The sequence below is a fragment of the Suricata suricatta genome, chromosome 12 (assembly GCF_006229205.1).
Source record: "Suricata suricatta isolate VVHF042 chromosome 12, meerkat_22Aug2017_6uvM2_HiC, whole genome shotgun sequence".
In the NCBI taxonomy this organism is placed as follows: Eukaryota; Metazoa; Chordata; class Mammalia; order Carnivora; family Herpestidae; genus Suricata; species Suricata suricatta.
This window is the reverse complement of record NC_043711.1, coordinates 23,831,740-23,847,110: the sequence shown is the minus strand read 5'-3', so window position 1 is coordinate 23,847,110 and position 15,371 is coordinate 23,831,740. Positions and strand designations below refer to the sequence as shown.

The 15,371-nt window shown below is 38.8% G+C and overlaps 1 protein-coding gene and 1 pseudogene across 1 annotated transcript in view; one reads left to right on the top strand and one right to left on the bottom strand.

The window, feature by feature from the left end:
* ERC2 (ELKS/RAB6-interacting/CAST family member 2) overlaps positions 1 to 15,371 on the top strand; it is a 916,748-nt gene that overhangs the window by 188,488 nt on the left and 712,889 nt on the right. The window lies entirely within an intron of this gene.
* Positions 10,574 to 10,867, bottom strand: LOC115273287 (annotated as a pseudogene).

Sequence of the window (15,371 nt, the reverse complement as noted above, 5' to 3'; positions counted from 1 at the left end):
ACTTTTTTGTCCAAGTGATAAACTCTTGGGTTATTTTCCTTTTTGGGTTCAGATGTGCCTAAATTGGTCATTTTGCAAAGAAGTATCACACCTGGATTTTTTGGTACTGATGTCATTTTATGGTTATGAATGCTAGAGTTCTCAACTGTGAGCCTAAGTTGTGAGCTGTGGGGGAAATGATTTGTTCTTAGTAGTTAGGTCATAAAATTTGCAAATATTGTGTTAAAATTAAATTATGTGGTTATAATATAAAATAAAATGATATAATTATGAGATGCAGTATTAGATAGCTTATATAATAGAAAGCTTAGTTTGGACCCATAGTTCTCTGAGGGCGGTTCTGTTATTTATCTTATAAGTATAGCAACTAGGGCTCAGAGACGTTAAGTTCACAGTACTGGGACATGGAGGGAATGGAGTTTGAATCCTACTCTGACCGACAAGATTCCCTCTCATATTTATATTTCCCTGAGCTAAAAAGACAAGGGGTTATATGTAACTGCATCTCTGGACACCATCATGGGATGTGTCAATGTCACTGTTTCTGTATAGGATGACTGTCTATTCCAGATGCCTAGGAGTAAGGAGTTTCCAGGATTTGGGACTTCCAGTTTATATACTGAAAAAGTGCTGGACAAATCAGGAGGAGTTGGTCACCCTACTCCTGTATGCCATGGCAGGGACAAGATTAGGATCAGGTGTGAACCATTGGATTATTATCTCCTTGCTATCATTATGTGTATTTCAGATGGTTTGGATGAGTGTGTGGTTTTTCCATTAAACTTTTTCAGGATGTAAAGAAAACGTGTGAAGAAATTGCAGGACTGGTGTTTTAGGCAGCTCATTGGCCAGGATCCTCAGAGCTTTTCTAAAAGCAGGCAAAGCAGAAGTTATAAATAAATACATAAGTACATAGCCTGCCATGACAGTGAGAAACACACTTACTGCCCTTCAGATCTGGCCACAGTGGTCTCATTTCAGCCAGATGTCTTGGTCCTATTTTGCCCTAAGTTGATGGATGTCAGTAATTTGGTGCTGGGGGGTGGGGATGGAGAATTCATACCCTTTCTTGACCCTACCCAGATCGGAGGCTGTTTCACCTCCATTATTGGAGTTTAGAAACCAGAATTAAGTATTTAACAACCATTCACATTGTTGTAACTAGAAAAAATAACAATAAAGATGCTTATTTAAAAATGGAAATTTGCAGGGCTCTTGGGCAGCTCAGTCAGTTAAATGTCCAACTCTTGGTTTCAGCTCAGATCATGATCTTGTGGTTTTGTGAGTTGGGCCCTACGTCGGTCTCTGCACTAGCCATACAAAACCTGCTTGGAGTTCTCTCTCTCCCTCTCTCGCCACCCCACTCCCCCAACTCACTCTGTCTCTGTCTCTCAAAATAAATATATAAATTTAAAAAAGAAAAAAAAAAGGAAATTTGCTACTTGGAAGTGTCTGCTTCCTTGAGGAAATCTTTCAAGTTTCCTCTCAGTGTTGAAGAGCTGTCTGTGGGCCTGGTGCTTGTACAGAGGGAAATTTATCTGGTGCCTTTTTTGTAAAAAAGAGAATGATTTGTCTTTTTGTTTTTGTTTTTGTTTTGTTCTTGTGCAATCATTTGAAACTTGAAATTCTGTTTTTCAACTCATTGGTAGTGTACCTATCTGGTCACACCGTTTTGTTTTGTTTTGGTCCTCCCCTCTCCTTTTTAAACACTTTGGGTGTGGGGAGGAAATATCTGTGCCTCTTTAGGACATCTGTTGTTTGTTGTTATAGCTGACTTTGGAATGCTGTCCTTGGAATTGCTTTTCAACATGGAGTGTATGTATGTAGTTTTTCATTAACTGATGGTGTGGGAGAAGGGAGCTTTCCTTATAAGACAGCTCCTCAAGTGACCACAGCCTCGCCCTGTATGTGTCAACACTTTCAAAAATGATTAACCACTCTGAGGGAAGTCTTTTATAGATTACAGCTATCGGAATAATTCCTGGCTTTCTTACACAAAAGTGTCCCTAACAGATTGGAGCCTTTTCTTCATAGCTCAGGGTCAAGATTAGCAGTGTCTGTTATTATTCTTTCCTGTGAAGGTGTAGGTGCCTTGGGGTGGTCTTGGGAATATAGTCTCCTAAATTGTCTCAGATTATCTCCTTTTGGTGTTTTATCTAGTTCCTCCCGTGCTGCTGGAGGACATCTATCCCTGTTAATGATGTTGGTGTCTCTAGCACTTGTTTTACATTTCATCTTTTTATTGTTAGTTTTCTGGAGACTGGGAATTAGAATGGCGAGCTTGTTAGAAGTGTGCAAAGTAGGTTTTAAATGGACTCACCTATGAGTAAGTTGAGTGTGTTTTAGTGTGTTGAGCTTCAATGATCTAAGATAGGGCTTCTAGGTAATTGTGATGCAAGTGTGTTTAGATATCTCCTTGTGGGTTTTGACACTGGTGAAATAAAGATTGTGGAGAATTTGGGATGAGAACCAGGAGTGATCTCCTGCCTCAGAATGTTAACTTGACTTCACTTCTTTTTAGTCAAGATAGTGCTGGCAACTCTCAATTCTTTTCTGATACCCTTTGTTTCCTCTGGACATGTAACAGAGTTTTATTCATGCTGTTTGGATCTGGCATGTTTATAATGTTAGCCAAAGTATTAGTATTTTTGAAATCTCTCTTGTTTTCTTGCTAATGACAGATCTTGATTTTTTTTTTCTTTAGTAACTTAACCTTCTATTTGTGTCTTTATCCTAAAAGCTGGTTGTAACTAAAAAATAGGAATCGGGGGAGAAGAGGACATGGGTGGCTCAGTTGATTAGGCATCCGACTTCTGCTCAGATCGTGATCTCATGGTGTGAGTTCGAGTCCCATGTCAGTCTCTGTCCTGACGGCTCAGAGCCTGGAGCCTGCTTCAGATTTTGTTTTCTCCCTCTCTCTCTGCTTCTCCCCATCTCTCTTTCTCTGTCTCTCTCAAAAATAGATAAACATTAAAAGAATTAAAAAAAATAGGAATGGTATCACATTAAGTAACCAAATTTGGAGATGCCTCACAGCAGATTAAAATTCATTCCCTAATACCTCAAAAAAGCAGACTGTGGATAGTGTGGGAGGGTATGGGAGAAGGCAGGTAAAAATTAAAAGTTTTAAAGCACTATGTTTTTCTTAGCCTGTTTTATTAGACTGTGAGACTATGTTTTACCAAATTGCCTGCCTGTCTGTTTTGGTCTTTCAATCTTTGCTTGAAATTAGAATTGCTTTAGATTAAGTAGGAAAGTTAAGTCATTTATGCCAGTTAGGTTTAATATAATATAATAAATTGAAAGCTGTTTTAGTTTTCACACTACAGACTAACAATTCTGTATTATTCTGGCCTACTGAAAATTTCTCAAGTTTTTACTTTTTGTGATTATATAGGGGGCTAGAATAAATCTGTATGTTAGAAATCCCTTGTGTTTCTGAGTCAGTGAGAAAATAAAAAACTGATTGGATTAATATGTGTAATTTACACAAAGCCTAAGAGTACAAAGTTAAAGACTCTTCTACCTGAAAGACCATAAAATGAATGGAAATGGGCTAGTGTTATTGTATTTTTCTTTTTGCTGCTGTGATTTTTGTTTGTTTCTTTTGTTTTGAAAATGCCTTCTCTAGTTATTCTCTGTGTGGGTAGTAGGGGAATTAGCTTGTGGCTGTGAAGACACCTAGGGTTATAACTTCTGTAGCACAAATATAAGACCAAAGAAGACGTGACAGTCTTTGGAATGTTAACTTCTTACAGGGAATTATTAAGATTGTACATTTATGAAGGAGGTCCCTCTTACATGAGGGTGTTCATACTGGGATCAAATTTGGACCAAAATTTGTATAAATAATGAGTAAATTTAGTAAGTTTAGTTCGGAGTTTCACCTTGCAAATGGAATTAAATAAATGAAATTTTTGAATCTCACGTTTGACAAAATATAGGTGCCACATATAAGAAATTTTTAGAACAAAGAATGAAATCCAAGTATCAATTTTAATTTAGTATGAAACTTTTCTTATAAAATTGACAGCCACGATACAGTGTCTGTCAGTGTTTGACCTTTATACTGTCATTTAAAAAAAAAGTCATTTTGCTAAAAGTAAATTAGAGAGATTCTTCACATTTCCCAACAGCCTCTTTAATCTGTTATTATTTAGATAATTTTCTTTTGAAGTTCCTATCCTGCCATCATGCTCGTTAATCATCCCAACTCAGCAGATTGTCATGTTGGCAATTCTGTCTGAGATTCAGTGGTTGCCTAGCACCTTTCTTTCACTGAGAGCAAGATGTGTGCCAGACACTGTGCTGGGTGGTGGGATGATGTGGCCACAGCTTTTCTAGTCTTACAGCAGGGGCTTGAAGAGTTGTAATACCAAACATGATTTATAAAACCGGGAAGAATGATCAGTTTCCATTAAGTGTTGGGAACCTATATAGGAAGTGGCATTTGAAAGAGGACAGTTGTCAGGAGTGAAATGGGATGGGGTAGCAAGTTGAGCAAATGCTCAAGGGTAGGAATACACAGGACAAGTTCAGAGGGCAGAGGGTTATGTAATTTGGCCAGGACATAGGAAAGGCAGGGAGGATGAAAAGGTAGGTGAGGCTTCCCCTTCTTGAAAGGCGTCATATGCTAGAATGAAGTTAGTAGGCAGAAGAGTCTTTCCTGACTGCCCACCAGGCACTGTAGATACAGCTGTTCATAACATAGACATTGTTGATCCTTATGGGAAACAACAGATTGCACATAGTTAAATAATTTCACTTAGTAAATATGCCAGGGAGTGTTTAACAGAGTTTCTTAACTTAGAGGAGGCAAAGAAGGCCTCTCTGGATTCCTGGTGTATAAGCTGAGACTAGAAGGATCAGAAGAAATTCAAGGAGGGGGTGGAGAAAGAAAGGTGGGAATAAAATGGAGGCAAATGGCACAGTTTAGTCAAGTCTGGAGGCAACAGGGAGCTGAGTCCATAGCGTAGGAACCAAGGAAGGTCTAGAAATTTCATGTCCAATATGGTAACCATACTCAGATGTTACTTTGAGCACTTGAAATGTGGCTGTTGCAATCAAGGGACTGAATTACCCTCCCCACACTGGTCTAGAATACATATGATAAGAGTGGACAAGAGAGAGAAGTTTTCATGAGGCTGAAACCATCAGAGAGGGGTTGTGTGAAATATGGTGAGCAGTCAAGACTTCATTCTAAAATGGTAGAGAACCACAAAAGATCTTATCAAAGGGTCAGCCATAATCAAATGGGCATTCTGCAGTTGGACTGTGAATATATGCTATTACTGGATTTGAACAAGGAAGTGGTAGTAATAAAGTTGTACCTAAGGAAGATTGATCTGGAGTAGTGTATGGGATGGACTGGACAGGGGATGGAGGGAGATGGAGAGGTCAGAGCTGGTAGATGGAGAGGTCAGAGGGGATAGAGGTAGAGCATAGCAATTTATAATGCAGTCTCTGGAGTCTGATTGCTAGAGCCAAAGTCTGGGTCTGCCATCTTCGATTTGCCTGCAGGATGGATGCTTCAACTATGTGAGCAGTGCTTGGTCCTGGAACTGGCCTCATGCAGCTACAGGACAAGTGGAAGTGGGGTTATTTGAGCTTGCAACCGTACCTCTGGGGGCCACTGTGAGTTGCCATTCTGGGGGTGGGGCACGAGGGCAGTGTTCTCCTGTTTTTTGTTTCACTTGTGCAGAAATTAAGGGCCCTTGGTGACATCTCATTCATTCTTCTTTGACCTTATTTGGTAAGCTTTTCACTAAACTTTTATGGAAAGTCTGTTATTCTCATCTGCTTCCCATAAGAAAGTATTTGGCAATGGCAGAGAGTCCCAAGATTTTCAGGAGACGAGTGGTTTCCTGAAGGTCCCCCAGAACCTTCTCATAGAGCTTGGCTTCCCTCAGTTGCAGACCAGACAGACTGATGGAGCAAATTTGCTTTCTCTTTGCAGCAGACTGAGAGGTGTGGCTAGGAAGGTGGAATGAGAAATGGAGCAGGCAGCATATGTGGAAATTAACACTGTAGTTGCAAAACAAACAAACAAACAAACAAACAAAAAACCCTAGCTAACATGATTAGAAAAGGAGGCATTACTGAAAGGGCAGCTTGTAGAATCCAAGTGTTGGATGCTACTGGTTCTGAGGAAGGGCTAGAGAGGGGAATCCGAGGGTTGTCAAGATGTTCCAGGTCTTCTGACCACAGGCTTTACCTGTGCTGCGTCTTTTTCCATGTGGTCACATCAGCCAACCCCGAGATCTTGAATTTTACCCTTCATAGATCCAGCTGGAACCTGCGAGAGGGCCCAGCTTGGGTCAGTTTTCACCTTTGCTCTAGTCAGTGCTGATTTGCTAGGAAGAACCTTGTGGAACAAATATAGCTTCAGAGCCTCCCTTTCCATGATGTTTAGAGTAGGAGTTCTGCTTGGTTGTTGTCAGAATGGTGTTCACTATGGTATCATATATAATAAATGTACAATATAAATACATACATAAATATTAATTTCCTAAGCAGTATTGGGAAATATCAAAAATTACTCCCAAAATCATTTTTTTCTCCTATACTTTTTATATCCTGAACCACTGTGGTATAATGCTTATTGTAAGAAAACTCTTTAGGGGTGCCTGGGTGGCTCAGTCAGTTGAGCATCTGACTCAGGTCATTATGGCTTTGTGAGATGGAGCCCCATGTCGGGCTTTGTACTGACAGTGCAGAGCCTGCTTGGGATTCTTTCTCCCTCTCTCTTTGCCCCTCTCCACTCTGTTTCTTCTAAGAATAAATAAATAAACTTAAAAAAGAAAAGACAACCCTTCTGATTTTGTATTGTTTTTCATAATATCAGCTATTTATACGTATAAGAGGAAGGGTAAAACCTAATTCTGTAGACTACTTCAATGATATACATTTTTGGGGGGAGGAGGAATTGCAACAAACATCTTCCAAGAATTAAAATTCACTGTATGAAAGATCACATTTGAGATGATCATAATTTATAAAGTATAGGTTTAAGGTCCTAAACAGCTTCTTGGTAAATTAATGAAACAGAATTTTTTGTTTTAACAACTGTGGTAAATATCTTAGGTAAAATGAAAATAAATCAAAGTTCAAGTTGTACAAAGTGGAGTTTCTGGTGATTACCGTGATATATTCCACTTCTCTATCTTGAATATCATGTTGAACCAAGAGGCAATAAAAAGTTATGTCTCTAGTTTAGGGTTGGTAAACTACAGCCCATGTGCCAAATCTAGCTTGTCACTTGCTTTTTAGCTAAAGTTTTATCAGAGCACTGGCATGCTGATTTGTTTACATATTGTCTCTGGCTGCTTTTATGCTACAGTAGCAAGAGTTGAATAGTTGCAACAAGAGACCATTATGGCCTGCAAAGCAGAAAATGTGTGTTATCTGGCCCTTTACAGAAAAAGTTTGCTGACCCCTGATTTAGATCGTCGGAGGCAGTGACTTTTAAAGTGGCACTAAGGGGTCCTAGAGTTTTGTGAGGCAGGCCAGATCAGCCAAGGGTGAAACCTAGCAGGGCAAGGCATCTGGGTCCCTAGACCTGTTTCATCCAGAGTAGTTTGACTCTTGGGCTTCTGTATAGGATGTGATATGACGAAAGAAAGGATTGTCCTACTTCAAAAATGCTATCAAAGCTACTGATCTCAAAGCATAGGAAGGCATTCAGAACAGAGAGAGGATCTCTCTGAGAATGTCTAATTATCTTATTGTGAGCTAAGTGATTGCCTTACCTTGCACATGATGTCTCCAATGTAAAAAAAAAAAATCCTTGATAGGGATTTGGATGCTGAGGTGGACCTCTGTAATTACTGACTTGTTGGAAATTGGTCTTCAGTCTCTGGCTGGCTGAATTCCCTTTTTATAGGCAGAGATGCTAAACTTCCTTCTGTGCTGCAATCGGATTTTAAAAGACTCTATAACTAGAGTTGGTGAAGGGGTGAAGTTCATACTCACAAGGCAGTGGCTGAAAAGTAAAATGTGCCAAATACTCGACTTTGGTTCTAATTCTTAAAGCATCGACACATTAATCTGGCCTTGAACCTTATGCCATGGAAAATGGCCTTTAACTTAGCTGATTTCCTCAAGTGTTTCTATTTTTGTAACTTAGGTGAAAAACTAAATGTGAATTTCAAGAGTTATTCGGGGTGAGAAATGGAGCCTTGGAATTGGGCAATAAGGATGAGGCCATTTGGTTTAGTTTAGGTTAAGCCACATAAACTGCAGATGGTTATCAAGTTTGCCATGCCTGATGAAGATTTTAAACTTTGTTGTATTAAGATATATGACATGCCAAGAAAAATTGCAAAATCTTGCCAATTTATATGGGCAGAGACTTGGGGCATATGTTTGCAAATGAATTTTGAGGGTGTTAGAATTTTCAGGGTGTTAGGAGGATGGAATTTATTGTTGGAACAAACACAATTTATACATATGGATGCAGTGACCAGAGGTCATCTAAGAAGGGAAAGTCTAGAAAGGGTGATGGGGATTGGGTAGCACTTGCTAAATCCCAGAGGCTTTACATATATTTTCTCATTTAATCCTCACAGTGTCCCTGTGAGATGGCTGTTATTATCCATATTTTACAGATAGGGTAAACTGTTAAATAAACACTTCTCAAGGTCATATGGCTATTAAGTACTTAAGCCCAGTGTTTTTCCAATGGGGTGTGCTTGGAATTCAAAAGTGACTGGGTGTCTGGGAAGAGCTCCCCTGTACCCAGCCCCCTTTCATGTGAGGGAAGGGAGAATTAGATATGGTCTCCTTAGATCCAGAAATCTCCGAAGATAATTCAGGAGAAATCTAAAGCAGTGGGAGAACTTAGCTTTTTTCCCAGAGCAGCCTGGGAAGACTAGGTGAAGCACATTCAAGGGGCCTTGTGAGTGGAGAACTGGCAGTGGCTGAAGACAGCCATTATAAGACCCAAACTCCAATGTGGTATGGGAAAAGCAGCACAGAGGCCCTGAGCTCTCACAGGAAGCTGTGGTAGATGCTGAGAGGGTTGGAAGACTGGGGAGTCCTGGGGCAGGGCCGAGAAGGACTCAGAATGTGTGGATCTTGTTCAAGTTCATCATGGGTGCTGCAGTCAGCAGTAGTTGACACCAGAGGTCAACACTCAAATTTGGGTGGCACCAACTACTCAGACACTACCTGTAGATAGCAAATATGCCCCAGAGGATGCTTTACCATTTTGGAAGTTAGGGGTAGGTGAGAAGATGGGGAAAGAAGAGACTCTAAAAGACAGATGTTTAAGTAGTGGTGACTGAGTTACTTCTAATTGCCAAGGTTATATTGTTGTACTTTTGTTCTTTACAATGAAATTAAGATGTAGAGATATAACATTTTTTGGTACATTAAATATAAAGTTATATTTGCACATTTCTCTTAACTGCTGATAATTTTTAACCAGAATCAGTTAAATGACTTATGCTTCTAATTTTTTTCACATTAGTGACTAAGCTATAGTTTGAATATTTAATAGGGGTTGTAAACCATGCTCATGTATATTATTTCACTTAATTTGGGAAGCATGTACAATTGTTTAATATTATGAGGCAAGCTACCATTATCAGTATTTTTTTTTTACAAATATTCATTTTAATGAAGCTGGTACAATGTTCATTTAAAACTCATATCCCAGGCCAAAAAGTACAAATAAAGTAAAAAAGAGCACTATTCTGTTGAATATGCTTCTGCATGGATAACTTTATTTAACTGCCAATGAAAACTAGAACTTTCTGAGTTCTTCTTTAAAAAAACTTTTTTTTTGATGTTTTATTTATTTTTGAGCAGAGTGGAGGAAGGGCAGAGAGAGGGAGACACAGAATCCGAAGCAGGCTCCAGGTTCTGAGCTGTCAGCACAGAGCCCAACATGGGGCTCAAACTCACAAAGTGTGAGGTCATGACCTGAGCTGAAGTGAAATGCTTAACCGACTGAGTTACCCAGAGTGCCCCTCTGAGATCTTGTAATAAGACTTTTCTTGTATCTTAACATGCTTTCTCTTCAGTGAAAACATCTTTGAGTTAGCCATTACTCTTGCCATCTCTGTCATCTCGACTCTAGCCTATTTCTATTCTTTTGATCCAGACCCTCAAATTTTAAAAGTAGCTTCAAGTTAAGGAAAGATCATTTTTCTACATCTCATTTCTTTGAAAAACTTCTATCTCCCACCAAAAATCATACTCCAGGAGTGAAGCAATCACAAGTTAGAACTTCAGGACCAACTGGAAAGTCGTTATGAACACTCACATTGGTCAATATTATTTATCACAGGCCTAAAAATGCACAGTCTGGGAAAAATGGCCTTTCTGTGCACACATGTAATTTTTAAAAAAGGAGAAGACAATATGAAGGGGGCTGCAGTGTGATCACCAAAAATCAGCACACTGAAAACAAGTGATAATGATAATGGGCACTAGAATTCAAATTAGCAGATGTTTCAAAGAGATAGGGTGCCAGTTTTCAAGTCCGTGTTGAACACCACATTACAAAATAACTGTTTTTAAAAATAAAAAAAGGATTGAGGGTAAATACAAAAACAAAAAAGTATATAAGTCATTGGATGACTCTTTGTTCCTGATAAACTTCAGTCACATCTTCCTCCATTCCCATTTCTTCTGGAGTGTAATCATCAGCACTTCTCTGACCTTCAAGGAGAAACCTGATTGAATTCATTGGCACTCTTTGTCTTTGACAGTATGATTCTTTGAGTTTCTTGAGGTGTGTTGTCATTTTCACTTTGAAGTGAATCTCACTGCTATCCTGTCCAATGACTTTCATTTTGATGTTTTCTCCTTCCTTCTTATCCCACAAGTCCTTAGTTGAAGGTTTTGCCTACTGGTCAGACATGGTGATGGTGGCTTCACCCAGGATCTCTGTACAGCAGCGGCCTCAGATAGGCAGAACCTTGCTCCAGGGTTTACAAATCCATCTCTCTTTTTGAATTCTTAGAACCTGGCATGAGACCTGACACATAATAAGAGCACAATAAATATTTGAATGAATGAATGATGGCTGACTTGTGTGGCAGTGTCAGTTGGCTAGTTGGTAGATTGGGAATCCTCTTGTGAGCAAGGTAAGGAAAGAAAAATTAATCAGAGCTGGATCCCCCTCTTGGTGAATTAGCTAATTCACCTAATATGCTGTGCATTCTAACTTATAGATGAGCCATTGGAAATACTCATGGGCCCTGTCAGAATACACATGGAAAGCAAAAGAGTTTTAGAAGTGGGAAAAAAATGTTGTGTGGTTTAGAGACTCCTGAGGAAAGTTAACTCTTAGGCTGAGTGTAGTATGGGGAGAGTATGTGAAGTGTCAAGAAAGTATTTCATATCATTTCATACCTCTTAGAGTTGCTTTCCATCTCATGTTGCTGTAATCCATGAACAGAAGAAAAGTAGACAGTCTTCCAGGGAGATGTAAAGAAATTATAGCTTGTTCTCTGGTGCAAAGTAGTGCCAATTTCAAGTTTGGGCACCAGGCCCTTCCCAACCTGTCCAACCCGATAGTACTTTTGTTTATTTCCACTTTGCATGCGGGTTTCTGTTAATCTGATTAAAAATACCAATTCTGTATATAGGTGTTAGATCTCTGGTTAGCACCTTGAGGTTGGTGTCCTAATTGAGAGCTGTTTTTCACCTTCTGGGGTTATAAGTCTTTTTGAAAACTTACGGTTTTGGAGTTTTGGGACTCTCTAGAATTTGAGTTTCATGTATGGGAGAAGTTTCTTTACATTAAAGTTTGAGTGTGTATGCAAACAAGTGAGCATTCCCTGAGCCTTCCAAATGCTGTGCATGTTCGACCGGGACCATACTGAGAGTGGCCTGCACACCTACATTTATCCGTCAAGCCTTCCATTTACAACTGAGGGATAAGAGTCTCATATTTGGTGTAAATTATTAGGACAGCCATATTGGGGGAAAAGCTTGTCAATATAAATGAGTCTTATGCTTTGGTTCTGTAATTCTACCTCTAGTATCTATCCTTTAGAGATAATTTTTAGTACAGAAAAAAAAGTTTTATGCCCAAAGATATTGAGAGCAATTTCCCCTCTTTTAAAATAGGAGAAAACAAGTTTTTTTTTAAATAAGAGAAAACATTTAAATAAGGTAAAACGTAATAATTTCCAAATATAAAACTAGCAATGATGTTATATAACCACTAAAATGATTTACAAAGTACAAACAAGGTACTTTATTACTTACGATTAATCTTCATTCAAGTTATCATTATCCCATTATTTCAGTATTGAAGGAAGGGAATAGGCTGTGGAGTTAGAGCTTGTGAACACATAGTTCCTTCTTAGAATAACCAGCTTATAAGTATAGCAGTGACAAACACTGAAACTGGTGAACAGAGTACTCAGAAAGGAGCCATGAGGCTGACACTTCACAGGTTCCTTGGGAGGCCCATAAACACAGCACTCATAATTAGTTTTTGTTGTTGAAATAAAAAAAATTTTTTAAACTTTATTTTTGAGAGAGACAGAGACTGAGCATGAGCAGGGGAGGGGCAGAGAGAGAGGGAAACACAGAACCCGAAGCAGGCTTCAGGCTCTGAGTTGTCAGCACAGAGCTTGACACGGGGCTAGAACCCAAGGACCCCAAGATCATGACCTGAGCTGAAGTTGGACGCTTAACCGACTGAACCACCTGGGGCCCCCGTTGTTGAAATTTTAAATTTATTTACAAATGAAAATATATTTTAGTTATTTCAGGATAATTTGTAGCAAAAAGCCTTGGAAAGATGCTTTTGTAATCCCATTGTTATTATCCTATATAATTTTTTGCCATATTTGGGGGATGGGAAGTATGTAAGGCCTGCCTTTCTTTGAGCTTATGTTTTTAGCCTATAATTCTTTTGATCCCCACCATCACTACTAGGTATTACGGTTGTCCTTAGGCTTATTGTCAAATGGGAGATATATGGGAGATATCAGACATAACTTTTACACACTCTTAAATTGCTTCTACAAAAATGTAACTTTAAAAATAATAAAATTTATAAAGATGACTACTGCCCATGCTGATATATAACATTAAGATCAATCCATAGCCTGATTTAAAAAATAACAACCATCAGAACGTGAAAGGAGAACATTATTTTAGGTTTTTAAGTCAGTATTTAGTATTGTCTAAGTGCAATAGGGTATTCTTCTAGACTAATAGGCACTTAAAGCCTCCAGACCTTCCACAATAGAGTTTTAATGCTAGAGGAGAGGGGCAGAGGAAAGTGTCCTGCAGCCCACCTCCTTCAGTTTACTTCTGCTTACCCCTCAGGTTTCAAAGACAGACCTGTAGGCTTGATAGGCTATAGGCAGTCCTGGGAACAAGGACAAGTTACTTAAATTGTTGGAAACCTCATGTGTAAAACTGTGGAGGCAGGAGTTGGATTAGATCAGCATTTCCTAAACATTGTTTGGAGAAATTCCAGTGTTCTGTGAGGAGTTCAGAGGCATCCACAAATAAAGAGTTTCCCTGATCCAATACATGTGAGGAATGCCATATCCCTCTTTGGAGATTGCCAGTGTATGTGAGTGAGCATATTCTAGGCTGTGAGATATTCTGTAGTAAAGACATATTGTCCAGTGTTTCACCCAGCATGACTTAAATGTATTTGATGACAGAACTCTGTTAGCAAGGAACGTATTTTGGGAAACACTGAACTAAGTTTTTTTCAAGCTCCAAGATTCTGGGGTTTTAACCAGGTCATCCAAAGGTTGCTTAGCAACATGACAGCCACCTGATTTTCCCACTAGATGGCACCCTTGAATGAGATTTACTTTTTATTTTTGACTAGTTTTTCTTTAGACGTTTTTGGACATTGCTTTCCCTATATACCAGGAGAGTGCAGATCAGATATGAAATTGATTTAAGGCCATTCTGGTAACATTTTACAAATTATTTAAAATAGAACACTGTGTCAACTGTAGGGATAAATAACCACCAAGACTGAAATATGAAATTTTTTCTCACTAGAGCAAATAACTTGGTAAAAAAATATGATTTGAATACTGATATGTCTTATTTTTTCAAATTTTAAGTCAGACTTTAGCCAGACAAAGTTTAGTTGAACATTTGGGTTGTTTTACTGATCACCTTGAAATATTGAACTGTGAGGCTTTCAGGGAATCTGGTGGCAGTTGGAAACTTTCTTTAGTTTCTATGATAGGTAAAAAAATGTCTTCAGCTGCAACACATGTGTATGTTTTGTTAGAGATCACTGAAATATTATTGTATTGAGATGGCAGTCCATCATCAGAAGGTCTGGCTCTCTAGGCAAGCTGTGGTAAGTGGTCTCTTAAAGTCTCCTTCATGTTCTAGTAAATTTTTGATTGGTTCTTTATTAAAAATAATTTGCTATTAGGCATTAAGATTCTGCTGGTCTATGGGTTAGTCAGTTAGTCTGTCTTTCACTGGGTCTCACTGTTGTAAGCTTAAGCACATTAACATCCCCCCCACCCCTTCCCTGAGTTCATGGAATTTCACACGTTGGTTTAAGTATGCCCAGGAGTTTTGGAAAATGAAGGCAACTTTACTTAGGAATAGTCATGCTTCGAGTTTGTTCAACTGAAGGATGTTTACCTATTAGAAATGTGTGCCTTTTTAATGATGGAAAGGGAGCTTTTAAAAGTATAATGAGGAGGCTTCCTGAACAGCTTCCTGAATTACCTGAAATATGTGTGTATATTGGGAGTGGAGGTGACAATCCAAACTCTGTGACTAGAGTCTCATCTCTCTCTTTCAACGGAACTTTTTGAAGGCGGAATCTTTGTAAGGCCTCTTAGGTCTTATTCCAGTGAAAGATTCTTTCTGAACCCCATATAGCACCCTGAAGACATTAAACTTCTTATACTTCCTAAAGGTAAGTTGTCTGAATTGTGATTTTCTTAGCATTACTATCATATTTGCTACCATCGGTTGCTTCATGTTTTGTGTTTTGTCTTAGCTTTTTCGTCCACAATGTTCAGCATGGCACAGGCCCTAGTTTTTAAGTTATCTTTGGGCTTTGGATTTTTAGCATAGTTTGTGTGTTGCACTCTTATTTTGTTAGAGCATTTGTTTGAGAAATTTGATACAGATTTTGTGAGTGTGGTTTATAATGGAAATGTCAGATAAAACAGATAATGATAATCTAGTCGGTATGTATTGAGAACTTATTGGTCTATGCACTGTGCCGAACATTTTACACGTATTAGCTCATTTAATCTTCATAGCAACCTGAAGGGCATAGATGCTCTTTCTATGGCATTTTTTCACGTCTTATATTTTACCCCCACATGAAAGATATGAAATATTCTTGTCCAAATATTTTGTGGAATGTGCATATGGATCTTTGCAAGGTTGAGATAGGC